General features: G+C 47.2%; 1 protein-coding gene across 1 annotated transcript in view; it reads right to left on the bottom strand.

The window, feature by feature from the left end:
* LOC137381315 (zinc finger protein 391-like) overlaps positions 1-26,128 on the bottom strand; it is a 380,661-nt gene that overhangs the window by 161,060 nt on the left and 193,473 nt on the right. The window lies entirely within an intron of this gene.

Below are 26,128 nucleotides of genomic sequence, written 5' to 3'. Positions count from 1 at the left end.
CCATGACGCTCCCATACCTTCCACCAGTGCAGGGACACTCACTTCAGTGAGAAAGCGTTCAGCTTTAGAGTCTGGGTCACAAGCTGGTGAGAGCACCACACACACGCCCGAACAGCTGGCTGAGGCTGAGACTGCCGAGGTCTGTGACAGTCGGAGGACTGTGGATGGCCAGGCCTGTACTGAGCCCGAGGTTGATGATGATCCTCTGGTGTTGATAGCACAAGGCATGCTGGAGTTGCAGGGAGAGGTAAGGCAATATCTGGTGGAGATGCCACAGGCCATGCACAGCCATGAGCGGACGATGGGGGAGTCCATCCAGGCCATGACAGCTGCCATCTCCCGGGAAAATGAGTGCATGGGTTTCTCAATGGAGAGGATGACGACCCTCATGGAGAGTCACATTCCACTGATGTGCACTGACCTGCAAACCCTCGCCTTGGCCATGTGCTGGATGCAGCAGTGGCTGGGCAAGAGAGAGACCAGGGGCCTGGAGAGTGTCCCTGCTCCTGGTCCTTCCCGGGAGAGCAGTGAGGTTCCCATGAACCTTGAGAGGGAGGAGGCGATCCAGCACTTCATATGTGGGCTCTCCCCTCAGGGTGATTCCAATGTGGGCACTGGCTCCTCAGCCTCTCTGCCAGTGAGTCCAGCTCCAGCAGTCACGACATCTGAGGAGAGCCCTGCACTGGTGCAGGAGGCCCTCAGACAGCTGTTGCCCTCCAGTCCTCATGCGCCCAGAGGACGACTGCCCAAGTCATCCAAAGCCAAAGGACGTCCTGATCAGCAGCCTGCCTCCAGTCAAGCTGCTAGGACAGAGGTTGCACAGGGAAACAACACTCGCAAGTGGCTAAAAAAGATACCATGACACATAACGGGTTATCACGGGTGAAACGTATATGTATTGATTACTTCTCATTGAATGTGTTTCTCTAACAGGTGTCTCCTTTGTACTTTGTAAATGACATATGCCAGCATGTGCTGATTATGTCTCTTCCCATTACATCATTGACCTGAGAGAAATGCCAATGTATGGAGAAAGATCATCGCTATGCCAGTATGTGTGATGTGGCACTGCACGGATGCAGTCACATGGGCAATGGCTCAGTCATCTGCTGCCAGTAATGGTGGAGACACAGATGTTACAGAATCAGGAAACTGCCTACCAGATGCAACACGGTGATGTGTGAGATGGGGAGCATATTCTACTCCTCAGGGATCGGAAGCGCTCAGCAATAAAGCATTACCGAACATCCCTTGCTCTTTGCTCTCCCTGTCTGCGATACCTCGATGATCTCTGTCCTCCCATGTGCATGTGCTGCTGCACCTCCTCTGTGCCCTCATCATGTGAGAATATCTCCTCATCCCGTCTCTATTTTTCCTGCAAGGTCTCCCCCCTCTGTTTTGCAAAGTTGTGCAGAGCACATCACACAGCGATGATGTGCACTACCCTTTCTGGTTCACACTGTAGGGCCCCACCCAATCTATCCAGCCAGCGGAAGTGCATCTTCAGCATGCTGATGGCCTGCTCGATGGTAACGCGTGTCGAGCCCTGGCAGGCGTTGTATCTCTCCTCTGTATCGCTGGTGGGGTTTCTCACCAGTGTCAGGAGCCATGTCTGCAAGGGGTAGCCCTTGTCCTCAAGAATCCACCCCCGGATCTGAGCCGTGGCAGTGAAGAGCATTGACACCTGGGACTGGCGCAGGATGGATGAATCATGGGGGCTGCCTGGAAAGCAATGATCCCTTACACCTTAGGACTCCCACAATGGCCTCAAATACAATGGCCCTTTGGGACTGACTCTCAGGGTCCGTCACCAAGCAAATATAATCACCGGCCCTCCTGTACAAGGTATCGGTGACCTCCCTGATACAGCTGTGCTCTGGTGACTGTGAAACGCCACACAGGTCACCGGTGGGTCCCTGGAATGATGCGGAGGTGCAGAAGGTACGAGCCGTGGTGACTTTGGGGGCCGCAGGTATAGAGTGCCCAGCGACCCCCATCGGCTGCAGCTCATCATTCAGCAGGGCACAGAGATGTGTCACTGACTCTCCGGACATCTGCAGTTGCCTCTGACACTGGCACAATGTCAGACCATACCATATAGATGATGACGGAATGGAGCTGAAGCACCAATGTGCATCACTCTCTGCCCTGATAGGTGCCATTGATCCATTGAAGGCACCAAGTTCACCTGCAGCGTTCAGATGGGACTGGTCCATCCTGTCTTTCTAGATCAAGTGCCGTGAGGAAGCATAACCGCCGGAGGCTGAACCAACAGGCAGGCACAGCCCACGTGGAATCTCATGGAAGGGAGCAGCAGCTGCCACCAAGGCACATTCAACGCCTGAGAAGACAGCGGCTCTACAGGCCCCGGCTTGACATACCTGCAGATAAGGTGTGCAGGTTAGACACCAGGATAACTAAAAATACACGTCCATGGGGGTGCGAACCCAACAGTTACTGTAGGATCACTCCTGCTGTGACATTCCACTACTAACTCTGCTGAAGGTTGTAGGAGCAGGGAGTGGGGCTTCCAGGAGTGGACTGTAAGTAAGAAAGCTGGGTTTCAGTATCCTGACAAATACATGGTGAGGAACCAGAGGAATTCTTACCAAGGAACAGTCTGGGGTTTTATCTCAGTGTAGGCCAGGGGTGGATGGAACCTGACTGCTATTCTACCAGTGGCTGGTGGCAGCCTCGCCATGTTGGGAGGTCAGAGGTCATCCATGAAGACAAGGCTTGAGGTGGAGGACCCCAGTGGCAAAGGCAGCTCCTCCGTCAGGGCCTGCTGGACTGGCTCTGGCAACCCCTCCCCACTGACCTGAGGCTGCGGCTCTTGGAGACGGGATCTCCATCCAAATATCTTGTTGTCATTAAATGGAGCCAGGCGACGTGGGGGGCAGGGGGAGGGGAAGTGTATCCAAAGGGCCAAGGCAGGGCTCCCTTGCCTTTTGGGCCCAGTGACTCCATAAAAATCTAGAACATAGTAACACAGAGTTACAAAGAATGACATTGAGTAACACAGAGTTACATTGAATTGACCAGCAGTGCTTCTCAAAGTGTTTTGGTTGAAGGATCCCTTTGCAAATGGACCCCTCCCCCCCCCCCCCCCCCCCCACCTAAATTATACAATAAACACCTTGTACATTTACATTTCTGAATGTAAAGTTCATCAGTGTCCTGTTAAAGGGACTTGCAGGAATGTTTGCCAGTGCTGTCCGATATAGTGAACATTGATCTGATTGGTGATGTGGAAACTTTTATCCTCCCTTCAGCTGGAAGGTAACCAGACAGGTTCAGTCACCTGCCTGTTGAATACTTCAGCACACGGCATCTCCCTGCTCTTCCTGGAGTGGGATTAGGCTCGGTGGCTCCTGTTGGGAGTTTCGGGTGAAATCCTCCAGCACCCTCCTACTCACTGCACAGTTGCTGAGTGTTTCACGGTGCTTTCCTCCCCCCTCTGCTGTTTCCCAGACTGTGTGAGCTGGAATATCACTGACTCACTGCCTGGTGTGCAGCATTCCTGCCATCGGGACTCCACCAGTAACTGCGACCGCAGCTTCAGTCCGGGTCCAGCTGCTGTCCTCAGTAAATGAAGCTCAGCTTGATCGTCATTCCAGGCCCCTGGACAAGGCTGACGTGGCGGCTGCTTCCTAATATCCCCCAGCCCTAGGCCTAGTCCTGCAAGTCCATGCCCGGTGTGTCTCAGACCTCCCATCTCCTCACTCTGGATTCTCAGTCAGTCCGAGGCCTCGCTAATCCGGTTACATGTCCATTTCCAGAGTTGCCTCAGGATCTGTGCTGGCGCAGTGTCTCACTGGAAATGTGTCCCATTCACGTTACTCCACAGACCCCCTGGAGAGTCTGTATGGATCCCCGGCGGGGTGGGCACAGACCCCAGTTTGAGAAGCACTGGTTTATAGGAATATTCTCCAGCATCAGTGACATCCTGTCCCAGATCCAGACTCGCGCTGCCTTCAGATGATAAATCTCTGTTCATGTCCTGATGTGTATTTTTTTCAATGAGAATGAGTCTGAGCAATGATAGAATGTGAAGTAAATCGATGTTAATGCCTGTCTGACAATAATAGTTTAAAATGTGTCTCAATGGACTCAGACCAGCTGCTTCCCGGGTGCACAGAGGGAGAGAGCACTTTCCACCCTCTCCTGCTCTGTAACAGGGCAGCTGCTTCTGAAGATCAGACAGAGGACCAGACAGTGTGACCCAGACGGAGGTGCAGATATTCTCTCCGTGGACAGAGTTCCAGACGTTCTGTTCCTGAACAGAGGACCGGATGGATGTACATGAACTCAATCCGTGTTTAAAGTTTTATTAAGTGCCTCTATTTCTAACTATTTCATTGAAATGATTAAATGTGTGAATTGATATGATTTACTGGATGTCTTTAACCAGCACATTTATTGAAGGGACATTTCTGAGTCAGTGAATTGTTGATAATTAGTGAACGATGAGCGGTTTCATTCATGAAACTGTACCTTGAACTCCATGGTCCGTTCTCAGTGCCCTGATCCTCAGTCATTGCTTCAATCCACCCACGTTCCTTTCCATTCACTGTTCCTACTACTCTTCCTCAAACACCACTCAAAGAACAAAAAAGAACAAAGAACAGTACAGCACAGGAACAGGCCATTCGGCCCTCCAAGCCTGCGCCGATCTTGATGCCTGTCTAAACTAAAACCTTCAGCACTTCCGGGGTCCGTATCCCTCTATTCCCATCCTATTCATATATTTGTCAAGATGCCTCTTAAACATTGCTATCGTATCTGCTTCCACCACCTCCCCCGGCAGCAAGTTCCAGGCACTCACCACCCTCTGTGTAAAAAACTTGCCTCGCACATCCCCTCTAAACTTTGCCCTTCGCACCTTAAACCTATGTCCCCTTGTAACTGACTCTTCCACCCTGGGAAAAAGCTTCTGACTATCCACTCTGTCCATGCCACTCATAACTTTGTAAACCTCTATCATGTTGCCCCTCCACCTCCCTCGTTCCAGTGAAAACAATCCGAGTTTATCCAACCTCACCTCATAGCTAATACCCTCCAGACCAGGCAACATCCTGGTAAACCTCTTCTGTACCCTCTCCAAAGCCTAATAGATTAATCTGTCCATAGGGAAGTAGATCAGCCCGATCATGCGGTGTCTGATTGGAGTCATGTGTAATTTTCCTGATTATGTTTTCTCTATCTCACAGCTAACTTGTGATCCTGATCTGGGGAAGGTGCAGATAGCAATGGAGAGAATCAGTGAGCCAGAAAGTCCATTGTTCACCATCTCGGGCAGTTTCATCCTGTTATGGATGATGTAGGTTGTAAATTTCTTGTATGTACTAAGAGTAATTATTTTTCAGCTTCTAATTTCAATGACCCAAAGTTCATTCTCCAAGAAACTGGGAATAATCTTCAGCTTCTGAGTTCCTGCAACAATACATGTATTTATGCTTGTGACTAGTGTTCCCTCTAAGCTGATCAGCTGCATAGTAACCTGAAAGTCCCCATGTAGGCCATGTGCATGTTAAAATATGCGCATGCACGGTCACTTAATTAAAGTTAAATGGGCCACACACTTAAAGAAATCACCTGTGCAGCCGAAAAAATAATTACAGTGACCCCCAGAGTAAATTCAGACAGGAGTTAGCGAATGTGCTGAAATATCTACAGAGTCTTATTGTAAAATTAATTAAACTATGAACATCATTGACTTGGGTTTAATTTGACCTTATACCACCTCCCAGGGGCCCCGCCCTCAACGTCTGAGTTCTAATTTTAATGTGCCACCTTGTTCTGGACTCCCCCAGCAGAGGAAATAATTTCTCTTTATCGACCCTATTAAATACTTCAATCTTCTTAAATACCTCAATAAGATCACCCCTTAATCTTCTATACTCACTGGAATACAAGCCCAGTCTATGTGACCTGTCCTCACAATTTGACCCTTTTAGCCCAGGTATCATTCTGGTGAATGGCCAATCTATCCTTCCTGAGGTGCAGTGTCCAGGTTTGAACACAGTTATTCCGGATGAGGTTTAATCAGAGTTTTATCCAACTGTCACATTACTTCAACCCCTTTATATTCCAGCCCTCTTCAGATAAAGGCTAACACTCCAGTAGTATTTTAATTCCTTTTTCTACCTATCCACTAGTCAGTGGATTTCTGTCCATGAACCCTAAATCTCGCTGTCCCTCTGCATTTCCTAACTTTTAATCATTTAGAAGATACTCTTATCCGTCTGCCCTATATCTAAAGTGAATGACCTTACATTTCTCCATGCTGAACTCCTTCTGTCGCTGTTTTGCCCACTCACTAAATCTATCAATGTCCCTTTGCAGCTTTTTGCTGCTATCTATATTGGAGTCATCCTGGTGTGAGTCAGGTGCTGGCTTAAAGTCCCACTGATCTTCCCTTTTTGTGATATCACCATCTCCTCACTGCAAGTGGTAGGAAAAGGCTGATTTATTCGGATATGTAAAAATTGCCACAATATAAATCCCAATTTAATTTTGAACATATGAAAGAAATGATTTGCACTCATTGCTACAGGTTTAGCTGTGGGTTTATAATGTTGGCACCTTCAGAGAATCTCAACCACCTAAAGGCTTCTGTTAGATACATTTCCTGAATGGATTAACATTTAAAACCAGGTTTGCAGGCATGATGCTCTATTCACACATCGAAGGTGAGACAGATGCTGTGGGACACGCAATAAGTCCAGTAGCTGAAAGTGATTAACACACTGGGTTTTGTGTTTAGTGATCCCGGGTGTGTTACCACTATCTTCCCTGGAGACTGTTATAACCAAGGCGGGAGCAATGCACTGTTAATTCAGTCCCACTACTCCACAGGTCATAGCATATTAGTAAAGTTTCCCAACTACCGGAAAAATAGCCAAATTAAACACTCTATTTGTTCCCCAGAATAAAGCACAACAAAGCAGGTTTCTTTAAACAACAACAAAATTAACTATTTATCAATAAACTAAGTCTTAAACAATAATGAGATAACTCTATATGTGAAAAAGATTCTTTTAACACTTCTTATTCTTCCTAACCCTCATGCACACACACATACATTAAAAAAATGGTTAACTGGTTTTAAAAGGATGTTTTAGATTACAACTGTTTCTTAGGAATAATAAAATAATTTGGTTGCCACGTTCTGGTAGGATATTTCTGGGTTGGTGAGGTGTCCCAGAGTCAAATAGTCAGTTGCCACTCGAAGTCTCTCCAGGCGAGGTTGATGAAGAGTCTGTGTTGGGTAGGTGTTCATGGCACTTTGTCTGTAGCAGGTGTCACACAGATCTTTCAGCAAAGGGTGTAGCAACAGGTCTACTTGGGCTTTGAAATAGCAATCTAGCAATAGAAGCTTTCTTGAGCTTTCAGGATCTCCCAAAACAAAAGAAGCAACAGGAATCACTCCTGAGGCAGAGATTTTCCAGAGACTGGAGGCAATAGGAAACCGCTACCTTTAAAAATGCAGGTCTTCCTCTCAGCAAAGGAGCCTTTCTCCACAGGGAGTAGCAACACCTCTTTCCCTGGGTCTTTTCCTCTCCAGGGGTCTTTTTCTCTCTCCAGGCAGACCACAGGCACCATCTCAAATGTAGAATTTCTTCTTACAAGAGAGGCAAACCTTCCTTTTCAGGAAGAGGTCTTTTTGTCTGGTCTGAAACAAACAGGTCCCAGCCAGTTTGTTCTGCCTCCTGCCTGTCCAGCACTGGTCTTTCACAAAGCAAGAGTGAAACTGAATGTGAGCAATAAGTCATGTGACCTGTCATTTCCCTCTGCTGAGTTGTTTGGAACAGGTGTCTTGCAGTCTGTCCCACTCAGTTCAAACACCATGTTTCAGCATTCACTATTCACAGAAAAAATCCTTTCTCAGTTTTTAAACACATACTGAATTCTTAGCTTTCAAAAAAAAAAATTCTTGTGACAATACCAAAGCTAGGAGAGACACTCTGAGGGAATGGGGAGCTGGGATTTGTCCATGAGAATATCCGAAGGTCTGAGAACTGAAATAACCTAGAGCTCGAAAGGAGAAAAGGCCCAAAAATGGAAAAGTAGGTAACAGGACATCTTGGAGAAATTACAGAGCCGATATAGTGTGTGTTTGAAAAAACATTAATTCATTTGGCCAATATCAGAATATTAAACTCCAACCTGGTTATAGGGGTTACTAATATCAGCAAAAATAAATGCCAACTGTCAGAATGAGCATGGTTCAGCCCCGAATGTGATTAACAGCAGCAATAACAGCAGAATCCAACCCCTGCAGTCACTTGTCAGCTCGCTGGTGTTTTTACAGATTGGTTGAGTAAGTGAATCCCTTCCCACGCACAAAGCAAGTGAATCATTTCTCCCAAGTGTGAACAGCCTGGTGTGATAGTTGTTTTACTGACAGAGTGAATACCTTCCCAAATATGGAGTAACTGAACGACGTCTCTCTAGTGTGAATACGCTGATGTTACGAGAGTCTGGATGTGGTCATGAATCCCTTCCCACACGGAGCAGCTGAATGGCCTCTCCCCAGTGTGACTGCATCGATGAATTTCCAGCTCAGACAGGCAATTGAATCCCTTCCCACAGTCTCCGCATTTCCATGGTTTCTCTGTGGTGCGGGGGTCCTTGTGTCCCTCCAGGTTGGATGATCAGTTGAAGCCTCGTTCACACACAAAACACATGTATGACAATTTACATTTACAAAGAGCCTCTAATGTAGTAAAAAATCCCAAAGCCCTTCACAGGAGCATTAACAATTTCCACATTAATACTGACCATTCCCAGCATGTCTGTGTTTGTGTTTTCAATTCGGTCCCCAGAACACTGCTATAAATTCCATATAATAAAAATTGAAATGCACATATTTTTCCAACACAAATCAGCGGCTCTGATAAATGGTCCATTACATTGTGTAACATCCCTATGGTTGTGAAACAGCAGATCCTCTGGCTCAAATTGGGGCGGCACAGTGGTTAGCACAGCAGCCTCACAGCTCCAGCGACCTGGGTTCAATTCTGGGTACTGCCTGTGTGGAGTTTGTAAGTTCTCCCTGTGTCTGCGTGGGTTTCCTGCGGGTGCTCCGGTTTCCTCCCACATGCCAAAGACTTGCAGGTTGATAGGTGAATTGGCCATTATAAATTGCCCCTAGTATAGGTAGGTGGTAGGGAAATATAGGGACAGGTGGGGATGTGGTAGGAATATGGAATTAGTGTAGGATTAGTATAAATGGGTGGTTGATGGTCGGCACAGACTCGGTGGGCTGAAGGGCCTGTTTCAGTGCTGTATCTCTAATCTAATCTAATGTGATCCGTGCCTTGGCAGATCAGCTGGGTATAAAATATATACTATGCTGATGAAAAGACATCGGCCTGAAATGTTAACTCTGTTTCTCTCTTCAGATGCTGCCTGACCTGCTGAATATTTCCAGCAATTTTTGTTTATTAATAATTAGAGTCCCTTGTTTCCCAGTTGTTTCTACTATTCCTGATTCAGATGATCCCATTGTTATTCCCCTGTGCACTTTTCACTTGTATTTTTCCTTCTTATTTTCCTCACTATACTTTTTCCTGATTTCTTTCCCTCTGTTCTATGTCTCTCCATCCCGACTATTCAGACTTTGTTCCCAAAGTTGATAAGAATGTAAGATATGCTATGCAGCCTGATGTATAACACTATTTCAGGTGCTGGTGGGGAGCTTATTGAAGACAATGTAGTATTTCCAACTGTTTAACATCAGAAAATGACGCTGAGATCTCCTATGTTGCAGAAGGTATTTATTTTGAAGGAGTCCCACCTGAAAGAGGAATGAGTAATTTTTCTCTTTCAAATGATGTGTATTTCCCTATTCTTGTGTTCTTTTCCGTTTTCCGGTATTCGTGAATTTCCTTTTATAATCTCTGCTAAAACAAACTCTTGTGACACTGAAGTCCAGAGGCTAAGTTGAAAAAATACCCATTTAGTTCAAAGAAAGATTCAACTGGGCCTTAATTTTAATGTTATCAGTGAATAAAGATCTCACGAGGGGTTTACAGAGAGAAATATTATTCTTCGGGGGAAGTCCAAACTATGTCCCAAAGTTCAGATCTGGCCCATGAGCATGGGCTGTCAGACCCATTTGCATGAAATACCATTGCCAGCTGCTCCTCACTCCCTCAGGACAATTCCTGGTGTCACCCTGCCCTTCAGTGCTTCCCACACCATTGCCGGTTCCTGCACACTGATGCTGCTATATCAAGTAATTAAACACAGCTCCGCATTGTGTGCAGGAATTACTCCCCACAGTATGGAGTGACATTCAGTCAGTAAGGTAAAACAAAACGGTGGTGACAGTGAAGGGGCAGGAGATACAAGTGACAACAGGAAACTGCCAGAATGATATGGTGGGGCGAGGGGTGGGGGCGGTGGGTGAGTAGGGAGGGTGGAAGGAGTGTCAGTAGGAAATTCGAGGGAGGGGAAAGGAGAGTCAGTAGGAAATTGGAGGGAGGGGAAAGGAGAGTCAGTAGAAAATTGGAGGGAGGGGGTGGAAGTTTCAAGGAAGAACTAAATTCTTAAACACTATGAAGATATAAACAACATTTAAAATAGAAAAAATTAGAGTTCTTGCAAATTTACAGTCCAATGTTGCTTGAAGTCCTCACAGAATGTTGCTTGAAGTCCTCACAGCCGTCCAATGTGGAAAAAGGTTCTTCCACAGTAGAACTGTCCATAGTCTAACTCCAGCAGTAGGTGATGCTTCCTTCCTCGGCGATGAATTTCTACAATTAACAACTTGCGAACACTTTCGATAGAATCAATCTGACTTTAGAGTTTTTGAGGGATAAAAGATTGTCACAGTCGAACTTCCCTTTCTTCAATTTAAATTACCAGTGATCTCTGTTTTGGGTTGACTTTTTTTTTTAATTTTGAGAGATAGTAATAATTAAATAGACTAAATTTCTCTTCCTTCAGTTTAAATGGTTGAGAGCTCTTTTTCCAGGTGCTGTCACCACAGATGTCTGTGTCTGTGTGTTCTGTTAGAACAAACTGTCTTCAACTAAAAGCCAGTTCAAAATTGAATTATAACAAATGTATTGCTTGCTACTCACTCCCAGTGGCTGTATCTATGGTAACGAGAATGCACCCTTTGAATCGCAATCTCCAAATGGCTGTTTCTAACGGCAATCAAAAATGCACCTTTCTGCAGCAGCTTTTTCGGGAGCAGAGTGCGAGCGAGTGAGCAGCTGGGAAGCAGCTTTTTCGGGAGCAGAGTGCGAGCGAGTGAGCAGCTGGGAAGGTCAGTTTGAAAGTAAACTTAATTTCCTTTTGTTTTCGGCGGAGGCCAGGGGGCTGCTGGGTAAGTAAAACACTATATATTTGGGCGGTTTAAAATAACTTTCCTTTCATTGCAGCAGCTTTTTCGGGAGCAGAGTGCGAGCGAGAGAGCAGCTGGGAAGGTCAGTTTGAAAGTAAACTTAATTTCCTTTTGTTTTCGGCGGAGGCCAGGGGGCTGCTGGGTAAGTAAAACACTATATATTTGGGCGGTTTCTGAACCCGAGACACCACACTTGTAGTGTCTCCCACCCGCCCTCCTCCTCTAACCAAAAAAAAGGACTCGGTGGGGTGTATATAAGGTAAGGCTTTTTCTATTTCTCTGGTTTTATCGTGATTGGTAAAAACTTTTCGTTCCTTTTTCATTTAACTAAGTTAAGCTTAAGATTAAAAATGGCAGGAGATCTCAGACCCGTGTCATGCTCCTCTTGCTCAATGTGGGAGCTCAGGGACATGGCTGATGTCCCTGACTCCTTCACGTGCAGGAAGTGTGTCCAACTGCAGCTCTTGTTAGACCGCATGACGGCTCTCGAGCTGCGGATGGACTCACTTTGGAGCATGCGCGATGCTGAGGAGGTCGTGGATAGCACGTTTAGTGAATTGGTCCCACCGCAGATTAGGATTGCTGAGGGAGAAAGGGAATGGGTGACCAAAAGGCAGAGAAAGAGCAGGAAGGCAGCGCAGGAGTCCCCTGCGGTCATCTCCCTCCAAAACAAGTATACCGTTTTGGATACTGTTGAGGGAGATGGCTCACCAGGGGAAGGCAGCAGTAGCCAGGTTCATGGCACCATGGCTGGCTCTGCTGTTCAGAAGGGCGGGAAAAAGAGTGGAAGGGCTATAGTCGTAGGGGATTCGATTGTAAGGGGAGTAGATAGGCGGTTCTGTGGTCGAAAACGAGGCTCCTGAATGGTATGTTGCCTCCCAGGTGCACGGGTCAGGGATGTCTCAGATCGGCTGCAGAACATTCTAAAGGGGGAGGGTGAACAGCCAGTTGTCGTTGTGCACATAGGCACCAATGATATAGGTAAAAAACGGGATGAGGTCCTACAAGCAGAGTTTAGGGAATTAGGAGCCAAGTTAAAAAGTAGGACCTCAGAGGTAGTAATCTCAGGATTGCTACCAGTGCCACGTGATAGTCAGAGTAAAAATGAAAGAATAGTCAGGATGAATGCGTGGCTTGAGAGATGATGCAGGAAGGAGGGGTTCAGATTTTTGGGGCATTGGGACCGGTTCTGGGGGAGGTGGGACTATTACAAATTGGACGGTCTACACCTGGGCCGGACTGGAACCAATGTCCTTGGGGGTGCTTTTGCTAACGCTGTTGGGGAGGGTTTAAACTAATGTGGCAGGGGGATGGGAACCAATTGAGGAGGTCAGTTGACAGTAAGGAGGTAGTAACAAAAGCCTGTAAGGAACTAGATAATGAAGTCAGTGTGACTAAGGGGAAGAGCAGGCAGGGAGCAGATGATGAATGTAAAGGGACTGGTGGTCTGAGGTGCATTTGTTTTAATGCAAGAAGTGTAGTAGGTAAGGCAGATGAACTTAGGGCTTGGATTAGTACCTGGGAGTATGATGTTATTGCTATTACTGAGACTTGGTTGAGGGAAGGGCATGATTGGCAACTAAATATCCCAGGATATCGATGCTTCAGGCGGGATAGAGAGGGAGGTAAAAGGGGTGGAGGAGTTGCATTACTGGTCAAAGAGGATATCACAGCTGTGCTGAAGGAGGGCACTATGGAGGACTCGAGCAGTGAGGCAATATGGACAGAACTCAGAAATGGGAAGGGTGCGGTAACAATGTTGGGGCTGTACTACAGGCCTCCCAACAGCGAGCGTGAGATAGAGGTACAAATATGTAAACAGATTATGGAAAGATGTAGGAGCAACAGGGTGGTGGTGATAGGAGATTTTAATTTTCCCAACATTGACTGGGATTCACTTAGTGTTAGAGGTCTAGTTGGAGCAGAATTTGTAAGGAGCATCCAGGAGGGTTTTCTAGAGCAGTATGTAAATAGTCCAACTCGGGAAGGGGCCATACTGGACCTGGTGTTGGGGAATGAGCCCGGCCAGGTGTTTGAAGTTTCAGTAGGGGACTACTTTGGGAATAGTGATCACAATTCCGTAAGCTTTAAAATACTCATGGACAAAGACGAGAGTAGTCCTAAAGGAAGAGTGCTAAATTGGGGGAAGGCCAACTATACCAAAATTCGGCAGGAGCTGGGGAATGTAGATTGGGAGCAGCTGTTTGAAGGTAAATCCACATGTGATATGTGGGAGGCTTTTCAAGAGAGGTTGATTAGCGCGCAGGAGAGACATGTTCCTGTGAAAATGAGGGATAGAAATGGCAAGATTAGGGAACCATGGATGACAGGTGAAATTGTGAGACTAGCTAAGAGGAAAAAGGAAGCATACATAAGGTCTAGGCGGCTGATGAAAGACGAAGCTTTGAAAGAATATCGGGAATGTAGGACCAATCTGAAACGAGGAATTAAGAGGGCTAAAAGGGGTCATGAAATATCTTTAGCAAACAGGGTTAAGGAAAATCCCAAAGCCTTTTATTCATATATAAGGAGCAAGAGGGTAACTAGAGAAAGGATTGGCCCACTAAAGGACAAAGGAGGAATGTTATGCTTGGACTCAGAGAAAATGGGTGAGATTCTAAACGAGTACTTTGCATCGGTATTCACCGAGGAGAGGGACATGACGGATGTTGAGGTTAGGAACAGATGTTTGATTACTCTAGGTCAAGTCGGCATAAGGAGGGAGGAAGTGTTGGGTATTCTAAAGGGCATTAAGGTGGACAAGTCCCCAGGTCCGGATGGGATCTATCCCAGGTTACTGAGGGAAGCGAGAGAGGAAATAGCTGGGGCCTTAACAGATATCTTTGCAGCATCCTTAAACACGGGTGAGGTCCCGGAGGACTGGAGAATTGCTAATGTTGTCCCCTTGTTTAAGAAGGGTAGCAGGGATAATCCAGGTAATTATAGACCGGTGAGCCTGACGTCAGTGGTAGGGAAGCTGCTGGAGAAGATACTGAGGGATAGGATCTATTCCCATTTGGTAGAAAATGGGCTTATCAGTGATAGGCAACATGGTTTTGTGCAGGGAAGGTCATGTCTTACCAACTTAATAGAATTCTTTGAGGAAGTGACAAAGTTGATTGATGAGGGAAGGGCTGTCGATGTCATATACATGGACTTCAGTAAGGCGTTTGATAAGGTTCCCCATGGCAGGCTGATGGAGAAAGTGAAGGCGCATGGGGTCCAAGGTGTACTAGCTAGATGGATAAAGAACTGGCTGGGCAACAGGAGACAGAGAGTAGCAGTAGAGGGGAGTTTCTCAAAATGGAGACGGGTGACCAGTGGTGTTCCACAGGGATCCGTACTGGGACCACTGTTGTTTGTGATATATATTAATGATTTGGAGGAAAGTATAGGTGGACTGATTAGCAAGTTTGCAGACGACACTAAGATTGGTGGAGTAGCAGATAGTGAAGGGGACTGTCAGAGAATACAGCAGAATATAGATAGATTAGAGAGTTGGGCAGAGAAATGGCAGATGGAGTTCAATCAGGGCAAATGCGAGGTGATGCATTTTGGAAGATCCAATTCAAGAGTGAACTATACAGTAAATGGAAAAGTCCTGGGGAAAATTGATGTCCAGAGAGATTTGGGTGTTCAGGTCCACTGTTCCCTGAAGGTGGCAACGCAGGTAAATAGAGTGGTCAAGAAGGCATACGGCATGCTTTCCTTCATCGGACGGGGTATTGAGTACAAGAGTTGGCAGGTCATGTGACAGTTGTATAGGACTTTGGTTCGGCCACATTTGGAATACTGCGTGCAGTTCTGGTCGCCACATTACCAAAAGGATGTGGATGCTTTGGAGAGGGTGCAGAGGAGGTTCACCAGGATGTTGCCTGGTATGGAGGGTGCTAGCTATGAAGAGAGGTTGAGTAGATTAGGATTATTTTCATTAGAAAGACGGAGGTTGAGGGGGGACCTGATTGAGGTGTACAAAATCATGAGAGGTATAGACAGGGTGGATAGCAAGAGGCTTTTTCCCAGAGTGGGGGTTTCAATTACTAGAGGACACGAGTTCAAAGTGAAAGGGGAAAAGTTTAGGGGGGATATGCGTGGAAAGTTCTTTACGCAGAGGGTGGTGGGTGCCTGGAACGCGTTGCCAGCGGAGGTGGTAGATGCGGGCACGATGGCGCCTTTTAAGATGTATCTAGACAGATACATGAATGGGCAGGAAGAAAAGAGATACAGGCCCTTAGAAAATAGGCGACCTGTTTAGATAGAGGATCTGGATCGGCGCAGGCTTGGAGGGCAGAAGGGCCTGTTCCTGTGCTGTAATTTTCTTTGTTCTTTGTTCTTTGTATAACTCCTGAGGCTTGCCGGTTCTTAAAGCAATACTGATCCTCTGCTAACCTTAAAGGTAAACTGCATATTCCCGGAAAAAAAACTGCAGGACCATGACAATAGGAAATTGGAGGGAAGGGGAAGGAGTGTCCCTATGAAATTGGAGGGATGGAGGGAGGAGTGTCAGTGTGAAATTGGAGGGAGGGGGAAGCAGTGTCAGTATGAAAGACCCTCCTAAAAGCCTAAGTGTTTGAGTACGCTTTTAGTCAGTTCTCCTAATATCCCTTTCTATGGCTCAGTGTGTCAATTTTTGTCAGATTTGTCAGAGCTTTTGAGATGCACCTTGGGACTCTTTCCTACCTTAAAGCAAAGCACCAAGGCTCCTTAGACAGCACCTTCCAAACCCATGACCTCTACCACCTAGAGACAAGGGCAGCAGATGCATGGGAACACCACCACCTTCAAGTTCCCCTCTAAGCCACACACCATCCTGACATGGAACTATATCTCTGTTCCTTCACTGTCACTGGATCAAAATCTTGGAATTCCCTTCCTAACACCACAAGGACTGCAGCGGTTCAAGAAGGCAACTCACCACCACCTTCTCAAGGGCAATTAGGGATGGGCAATAAATGTTGGCCTGGCCAGTGACACCCACACCCCAGGAATGAATTTTAAAAAAATGTAGATGACAGTTGTTTTTAAAATCACATTACAACAGACTGGGGAAGCCAGTATTATAATAATATACAGGTATATGGAGTTAAGTTGCAGATCTCATTGAATGGCAGAACAGGTTAGAGGGGCTAAATGGACGACTCCTGTTCCTATGTCCCTAATATACTTGGACTCAAACACAGCTGGTGAATGGAAAGACATAGGAGAAGTGAGGAGAAGGCACTGCAACAGGAAACCAGCATGTAAACAGAGTTAGAGAGTTGGGGAAGTCTGGGAAGAAAGTACATAGGAACTGGAGTAGGCCATTCAGCCCATCAAGCCTACTCTGCCATTCCGTTAGATCCTGACTGATCAATGTAAGATTATTAGGTTACTAACAGAAATACTAATAGTTTATAATACTTAGAGTTTAACAAACATCAAACTTATTATTCTAAACTTATATTAGCACACTTCTTTGTTGTATGGTAAAGTAGAAAAACCTAGGAAAAAGGGCACAGTAAAGACAAGATGTCAAGGTAGAGGGATTCTGGGAGATTATGTCAAGTTTTGAAAAAGCTTACTTGCAGCAAAAGGATGAGAGTCAGCGAGACACAGCTTCTGTGAAAACAAAATGTAGATTTGTCTCCCAAAGAGATAAGGAACCACGGAATGTAAAAATATGGAGATACAGCAGTCAACACAAAGGGCATTATCTACATAAATTGGAAAGGTTAGCAACAGCCACAAAATTACCATGGGCTGGTTAAGGAAATCATCGTTTGACTCAAGGCTAAAGATGATTGAGGAAAGGGAAAGGTTCATTGGAAAGCAGCCAAGGTACAAGATACCTTGTCTTTGTCTCTGTATGGCTAAGAGAATTTTTAAACAAAAGAGACAAGAGAGAGAAGAACCTTAAAGACCAAAGCTTGAAGACCAAAAGCAGCAAGAGAAACCAGTCATGCATTCTACCGTCCAGCTCCTGACATGGGTAGTATAATTAATTATTAACATCAGCGGCAACAAATTCCAACAGTCAGAATGAACATAGTTCAGTCCTGGATGTGATTAACAGCAGCAATAACAGCAGAATCCAACCCCTGCAGTCACTTGTGAACTCGCTGGTGTTTCAGCAGAGTGGGTGACCGAGTGAATCCCTTCCCACAGACAGCAGGTGAATGGCCTCACCCTCCACCCCCACCCCCCCCCACCCACATGTGAATGTGCTGGTGTCTCAGCAGGAGAGATGCTTCAGTGAATCCCTTCTCATACAATGAGCATGTGAATGGGCTCAGTGCAGTGCAGTGCAGAACAGTGTGAAAATGCTGGTGTGTAAGCAGGTAAGAAGATTCATTAAATCCCTTTCCCCAAATGGAGCAGGTGAATGGCCTTTCCCCAGTGTGAATGCGCTGGGATATCTAAAGGTGGGATGCCCAAGAGAAGCCCTTCCCACACATGGAGCAGGTGAATGTCCTCCTTCCAGTGTGAGTGTGTCGAAAAGTTTCCAGCTTGGACGGGCAACTGAACCCCTTCCCATGGTCCCTACAATTCCACGGTTTCTCCGTGGTGTTGGTGTCCTCGTGACTCTCCAGATTAGATGATCAGTTGAAGCCTCACCCACACACAGAACATGTGTACAGTCTCTGTCTGCTGTGAATGGTGTGATTTTTTTTCAGTCTGTGTAACTGGTTAAAGCTCTTTCCACAGTCAATCACTGGAACAGTCTCACTCGGGTGTATGTGTGTCTCGGTACTTTTCCAGTCACACTGATGTTTGAAATCTTTTCACACAGACAGAACAGACAAACATTTCTCCTTCCACATTCAAAGGCCGATGATATTCAGGTGCTGATGAATCGAGTGACTCTGACAGATCTTGACGTGATGTTTGGTTTGAGTTTGAGTCTGCAATTCCTCGTCTTTGAATACCCTGTAAAAGGGATTTATAAAAGTCATCACTGTCAGTACAGGATAGAAATTCAGAACAGACAAAAAATTCTAGTTTCTATGGAACATTTTTTTCCTCTCTTGTTCCCCCAAAGCTGTAAATCCGCGTCCCACACACTCTCCCTCCTCCCTGTGCTGAAATTCAAACCCATGGCACCATTTGCACCATTTCTTTCCTCCACTGCCAGTTTTCCCCCTCCCTCTACTCTGGCTGGGTTTAGTTCTCCACCCTCTGTGTGTGGAGTGAGAATAAAATCAAGGCTGTGTTTGCTAACAAGGCAACCACTAGGTGGTGCAGTGCTGCCACATGCACAAATGCAGCCTCTTCCACTGAAATGTCACTGTCTGCGACCTTCAGGCATGTGCGCAGCTTGGAGTGCTCTGATGATGCCGGCGGGATGCTGCATTGTCAGGAGTCACATTGTTTCCAGCTAGACAGGTCCTGCAGGATGATTCCCGGGGTTTTACTGCCATCTAGTGGAGTAAATCAGAATTTCTTCCCAGCAATCTTTCCTTCAATTGGAGAACTATTGTTTAGGAGTTTATTTTGTAAGACATCCAGAAGGGGACACCACCAAATTGTGGCAATTAAATAGTTGTATTTAGTATAAAACAAAGCACGTTTACCAACATCAGATTCTCAAACAAAATCTTACCAGCTATGGCAATAGATACAATAGAAGTGACATGACTCGTTCCCACTGGGAGCAGCATTGATACAGAGAGAATCCAACAGAAGGGAGGTTGTTAAGGATGTGTGTCTTGTTATGAGATTGCTTCTATTTCCTTTATAAAATATGTTTTACATACTTATAGTTGAATTATGGACACTGACTCTTCTGGAATCTTGAAGAGATTGCTGAACTTTGTGGGTTTTATAAAAGAAGTCACCAGAAGGTTCCTGGATTTGGCTTGTAAACAAGTGTTACTGGAAGGCACCCGTCTGTTGATAATCATCCAGCAGGGGTTGCTTTTGACTTGAGGAGATGTTTTCAAAGAAGTGACAGGTCAAGATTTATAGGTATCAGGAGGTTTTACTTCTGGAATATGTTTAGGACAAGAAGGGACAGCTGGGAATGCACCAGGATCTTCTCCTCAGGCTAGAAAGGAAGATGCTGATGATGGAAGTGAGGTCTGCAAGCCAAAGTGTTACCATTGTCACAAGGTAGGACATCTTCATTCAGAATGCTGGAAGTTGCGGGGTAAACACATGGGACATATTGGGGTACACAAAGCCAATAAGAAAGGGGCCCTGACTGAGAGTACAGCAGATCAGGCTGTAGCTCTAACGGCAGCTGTAAGGCCAGATACAAAAGCCAATGTAGGTTGCTAATAAGATACCTGAGAGTTATAGGGAATTCTTGTCAAAAGGAAAAGTAACTCCTTATCCCTCAAGTGAGGCAGTTAAACCTATAGTTATACTTAGGGATACAGGAGCAACCCAAACTCTTTTGCTGGGGAATGGCATAACATTTCCACCAGAAAGCACACTGAATGCTAAAGTTTTAGTGAATAGTATTGGCGGGGAGTATATACCCATATAATAAAAGCAAAATACTGCGGATGCTGGAAATCTGAAATAAAAACAAGAAATGCTGGAAATACTCAGCAGGTCTGGCAGCATCTGTGGAGAGAGAAGCAGAGTTAACATTTCAGCTCAGGGACCCTTCTTCAGTATATACCCATACCTTTGTATCGGGTGCACCTAGAGTGTGACCTAATCTAATGGTAACTGTAGGAGTTGTCCATAGTTTGTCGGTAGACAGAGTTGACTTACTCCTGGGGAATGATTGACCAGAGCGAAAGTAGTAGCTTCTCTGGTAGTTACAGAAAAACCAAGTGAAGTTAAAGAGACAGAACAGTTACAGGAAAAGGTTCCAGGAATTTTTCCTTCATGTGTAGTAACCCAAGCAATGGCTAAACAAGTTCCATTGTCGGAGGTAAAATTGGCACCACAGTCAGACAGTCAAATATCTGAAACTTTCTTTGGGGATTTGGATAATCCAAAGGAAATGTTTAACAAGTCTTCCCTGATCACAACCCAGCAAGCTGATCCAGAGTTAAGTTAAGTGACACAATCAGCTCAAACAGAAGCTGAGGCAAAAGGAGTTCCAGAGGCTATTATATTAAAAATTGGATTCTGATGAGGAAACGGAGACAGCTAAGATAAATAAGGAGCTTTAATATTTCAATTTGTGTGTGTATGTTTTAATTTATTATTGGTTAAGACTTGGCTAATGATAAAATTATAATTTTGTTGTTTATTAAAGAAACCTGGTTGGTGTGTTTTATTCTGGGGAAAAATAGAGTAGATGATTGACTGTATCGGTAAGTAGGAAAATTTAAATATATGTGACCTGTGGAGAAGTGGGACCAGTATAACTAGTGCACTACTCCCGTTTTGGTCAAAACAGTGTAAGGACAGTGTGACAGAGAGAGAATCCAACAGCAGGGAGATTGTTAAAGGTATGTGTGGGAACAGAGTAACATATCCGACTCAAAACATCAACTCTGTTTCTCTCTCCACAGATGCTACCAGACCTGCTGAGTCTTTCCAGCATTTCCTGACTTCATTCAGGAGACTGCCACATGGCAGAATGTCCATCCTGCCCTTCCCCCTCCACTGGATGCAGACAGATTCATCTTGGACTCTCCCATACCTGGGGAACAGGTTCTGAGGCACAGTAAGCTGCAACCTGGTAGGTGACTCACTCTGGGCTGGGGGGGAGTGTGGTTTGAGTGACAAGCCTCGTGCTATATCAGGTCTGGCCAGAGCCAGTGCTCCCCCTTTTGCTCCTGGAATGGATATGTGCAGTCAGGTTGGTGAAGGTCTTTGGTTTTAAAATCTATCTTGCTCAACAGGTATTTTAAATGTGTTGTGAGACTGTGTGAGTTTGTGTGTTGTCTGAATTCTGTGTTGGGACAGTGAAGCACTCCCTGGTAACAGAGCATCCCTACGTGTGTGTGTGTGTGTGAGAGAGAGAGAGAGACAGGGACTGGACCTTTATGCCCCCACCCTGTGGCTGGGCTATTATGACCCCCCCCCCCCTCCCCCTGGCCTCAGCTTTGAGGCCCCTGCTGCCACAAATAACCACCCCCACATACACAAATAGTACCCCTGCACCGCCCCTCCCCCCCCACTGCCCCTCCCCTCAGTCTAATTGTCTTCCACTTTGAACGAGAGTCCGACATCTAATTATCCTCCTCTGGGAACAGACTCCACTGTAGAATTACCCTACCCTGTAAACAGCCCCCGAATTACCCACTGCTGTGAACAGACCCCCCCATCTATAATTAACATCCCTGTGCTCAGATCCCCTGGATAATTCCCCTACCCTCTGAACGGGACCCTGTATATTTACCTTCCCCCGTGAACAGACCCTGTCTAATTCCCCCTCTGTGAACAGACCCTGTCTAATTCCCCCCTCCCTGTGACCAGACTCTGTCAAATTCCCCCCTCCCTGTGAACATACTCTGTCTAATTCCCCCTCCCTGTGAACAGACCCTGTCTAATCCCCCCCCTCCCTGTGACCAGACTCTGTCTAATTACCCCACCCTGTGAACAGACCATGTCTAATTCCCCCTCTGTGAACAGACGCTGTCTAATTCCCGCCCCCTGTGAAAAGACTCTGTCTGATTCCCCCTTTTTGTGAATAGACTCTGTCTGATTCCCCCTCCCTGTGAACAGACCCTGTCTAATTCCCCCTTCCTTTGAACAGACCCTGTCTCATTCCCCCTTCCTTTGAACAGACTCTGTCTAATCCCCCCTCCCTGTGAACAGACCCTGTCTAATTCCCCCTCCCTGTGACCAGACTGTCTAATTCCCCCTCCCTGTGAACAGACTCTGTCTAATTCCCCCACCCTGTGAACAGACGCTGTCTAATTCCCCCCCCCCTGTGACCAGACTCTGTCTACTTCCCCCTCCCTGTGACCAGACCGTCTCTAATACCCCCTCCCTGTGAACATACTCTGTCTAATTCCCCCTCCCTATTAACAGACCCTTTTTAATCCCCCCCCCCCCCGTGTGAACAGACCCTGTCTAATTCCACCTCCCTGTGAACAGACTCTGTCTAATTCCCCTCTCTGTCAACAGACCCTGTCTAATTTCCCCTCCCTGTGGAAAGAGCCTGTCTAATGCCCCCTCGCTGCGAACAGACCCTGTCTACTTACCCCTCCCTGTGTAAAGACCCTGTCTAATTCCCCCTCCCTGTGAACAGACTCTGTCTAATTCCCCTCCCTGTGAACAGACTCTGTCTAATTCCCCTCCCTGTCAACAGACTCTGTCGAATTCCCCCTCGCTGTGAACAGACCCTGTCTAATTCCCCCTCCCTGTGAACAGACTCTGTCTAATTCCCCTCCCTGTGAACAGACTCTGTCTAATTCCCCTCCCTGTCAACAGACTCTGTCGAATTCCCCCTCGCTGTGAACAGACCCTGTCTAATTCCCCATCCCTGTGAAAAGACCCTGTCCAATTTCCCCTCCCTGAGTAAAGACCCTGTCTAATTCCCCCTCCCTGTGAACAGACTCTGTCTAATTCCCCTCCCTGTCAACAGACCCTGTCCAATTCCCCCTCCCTGTGAACAGAACCTATCTAATTCCCCTCCCTGTGAACAGACTCTGTCTAATTCCCCCCTCTCTGTGAACAGACTCTGTCTAATTCCCCCTCCCTGTAAGCAGACCCTGTCGAATTCCCCCTCCCTGAGTAAAGACCCTGTCTAATACCCCCTCCCTGTGAACAGACTCTGTCTAATTCCCCCTCACTGTGAACAGACCCTTTTTAATCCCCCTCCCTGTGAACAGACCCTGTCGAATTCCCCTCCCTGTGAACAGAACCTGTCTAATTCCCCCTCCCTGTGAACAGACCCTGTCCAATTCCCCCTCCCTGTGAACAGACCCTGTCTAATTCCCCCTCCCTGTGAACAGACCCTGTCTAATTCCCCCTCCCTGTGAACAGACCCTGTCTAATCCCCCCCCTCCCTGTGACCAGACTCTGTCTAATTACCCCACCCTGTGAACAGACCATGTCTAATTCCCCCTCTGTGAACAGACTCTGTCTAATTCCCCCTCCCTGTAAACAGACCCTGTCTAATTCCCCCTCCCTGTGAAAAGACTCTGTCTGATTCCCCCTCCCTGTGAACAGACCCTGTCTAATTCCCCCTTCCTTTGAACAGACCCTGTCTCATTCCCCCTTCCTTTGAACAGACTCTGTCTAATCCCCCCTCCCTGTGAACAGACCCTGTCTAATTCCCCCTCCCTGTGACCAGACTGTCTAATTCCCCCACCCTGTGAACAGACGCTGTCTAATTCCCCCCCCCCTGTGACCAGACTCTGTCTACTTCCCCCTCCCTGTGACCAGACCGTCTCTAATTCCCCCTCCCTGTGAACATACTCTGTCTAATTCCCCCTCCCTATTAACAGACCCTTTTTAATCCCCACCCCCCCGTGTGAACAGACCCTGTCTAATTCCACCTCCCTGTGAACAGACTCTGTCTAATTCCCCTCTCTGTCAACAGACCCTGTCTAATTTCCCCTCCCTGTGGAAAGAGCCTGTCTAATGCCCCCTCGCTGCGAACAGACCCTGTCTACTTACCCCTCCCTGTGTAAAGACCCTGTCTAATTCCCCCTCCCTGTGAACAGACTCTGTCTAATTCCCCTCCCTGTCAACAGACTCTGTCGAATTCCCCCTCGCTGTGAACAGACTCTGTCTAATTCCCCCTCCCTGTGAACAGACTCTGTCTAATTCCCCTCCCTGTCAACAGACCCTGTCCAATTCCCCCTCCCTGTGAACAGAACCTATCTAATTCCCCTCCCTGTGAACAGACTCTGTCTAATTCCCCCCTCTCTGTGAACAGACTCTGTCTAATTCCCCCTCCCTGTAAGCAGACCCTGTCGAATTCCCCCTCCCTGAGTAAAGACCCTGTCTAATACCCCCTCCCTGTGAACAGACTCTGTCTAATTCCCCCTCCCTGTGAACAGACTCTGTCTCATTCCCCCCTCCCTGTGAAAAGACCCTGTCCATTGCCCCCTCCCTGTGACCAGACCCTCTCTAATTCCCTCTCCCTGTCAACATACTCTGTCTAATTCCCCCTCACTGTGAACAGACCCTTTTTAATCCCCCTCCCTGTGAACAGACCCTGTCGAATTCCCCTCCCTGTGAACAGAACCTGTCTAATTCCCCCTCCCTGTGAACAGACCCTGTCCAATTCCCCCTCCCTGTGAACAGACCCTGTCTAATTCCCCCTCCCTGTGAACAGACCCTGTCCAATTCCCCCTCCCTGTGAACGGACCCTGTCTAATTCCCCCGCCCTGTGAACGGACCCTATCAAATTCCCCCTCCCTGTGAACAGACTCTGTCTAATTCCCCCCTCCCTGTGGACAGACTCTGTGTAATTCCCCCTCCCTGTGATCAGACCCTGTCTAATTCCCCCTCCCTGTAAGCAGACCCTATCGAATTCCCCCTCCCTGTGAACAGACTCTGTCTAATTCCCTCTCCCTGTGAACAGACTCTGTCTAATTCCCCCTCCCTGTGAACAGACTCTGTCTAATTCCCCTCCCTGTGAACAGACTCTGTCTAATTCCCCACTCCCTGTGGACAGACTCTGTGTAATTCCCCCTCCCTGTGAACAGACCCTGTCGAATTCCCCTCCCTGTGAACAGAACCTGTCTAATTCCCCCTCCCTGTGAACAGACCCTGTCCAATTCCCCCTCCCTGTGAACAGACCCTGTCTAATTCCCCCTCCCTGTGAACAGACCCTGTCCAATTCCCCCTCCCTGTGAACGGACCCTGTCTAATTCCCCCTCCCTGTGAACGGACCCTATCAAATTCCCCCTCCCTGTGAAAAGACTCTGTCTAATTCCCCCCTCCCTGTGGACAGACTCTGTGTAATTCCCCCTCCCTGTGATCAGACCCTGTCTAATTCCCCCTCCCTGTAAGCAGACCCTATCGAATTCCCCCTCCCTGTGAACAGACTCTGTCTAATTCCCCCTCCCTGTGAACAGACTCTGTCTAATTCCCCTCCCTGTGAACAGACTCTGTCTAATTCCCCACTCCCTGTGGACAGACTCTGTGTAATTCCCCCTCCCTGTGACCAGACAATGTCTAATTCCCCCTCCCTGTGAACAGAATCTGTCTCATTCCCTCCTCCCTGTGAACAGACCCTGTCTAATTCCCCCCTCCCTGTGACCCCACCCTGTCTAATTCCCGCTCCCTGTGGAAAGACCCTGTCTAATGCCCCCTCCCTGTGAACAGACTCTGTCTAATTCCCCCTCCCTGTGAACAGACCCTGTCTAATTCCCGCTCCCTGTGAACAGACTCTGTCTCATTCCCTCCTCCCTGTGAACAGACTCTGTCTAATTCCCCCTCCCTGTGAACAGACCCTGTCTAATTCCCGCTCCCTGTGACCAGACAATGTCTAATTCCCCCTCCCTGTGACCAGACAATGTCTAATTCCCGCTCCCTGTGACCAGACAATGTCTAATTCCCCCTCCCTGTGACCAGACAATGTCTAATTCCCGCTCCCTGTGACCAGACAATGTCTAATTCCCCCTCCCTGTGAACAGACCCTGTCTAATTCCCCCTCCCTGTGAACAGACCCTGTCTAATTCCCCCTCCCTGTGACCAGACAATGTCTAATTCCCCCTCCCTGTGACCAGACAATGTCTAATTCCCGCTCCCTGTGACCAGACAATGTCTAATTCCCCCTCCCTGTGACCAGACAATGTCTAATTCCCGCTCCCTGTGACCAGACAATGTCTAATTCCCGCTCCCTGTGACCAGACAATGTCTAATTCCCCCTCCCTGTGAACAGACCCTGTCTAATTCCCCCTCCCTGTGACCAGACAATGT

The sequence above is a fragment of the Heterodontus francisci genome, chromosome 22 (assembly GCF_036365525.1).
Source record: "Heterodontus francisci isolate sHetFra1 chromosome 22, sHetFra1.hap1, whole genome shotgun sequence".
Classification (NCBI taxonomy): domain Eukaryota; kingdom Metazoa; phylum Chordata; class Chondrichthyes; order Heterodontiformes; family Heterodontidae; genus Heterodontus; species Heterodontus francisci.
Note: the sequence above shows the minus strand (reverse complement) of the source record. Positions and strands in the feature narration are given on the sequence as shown.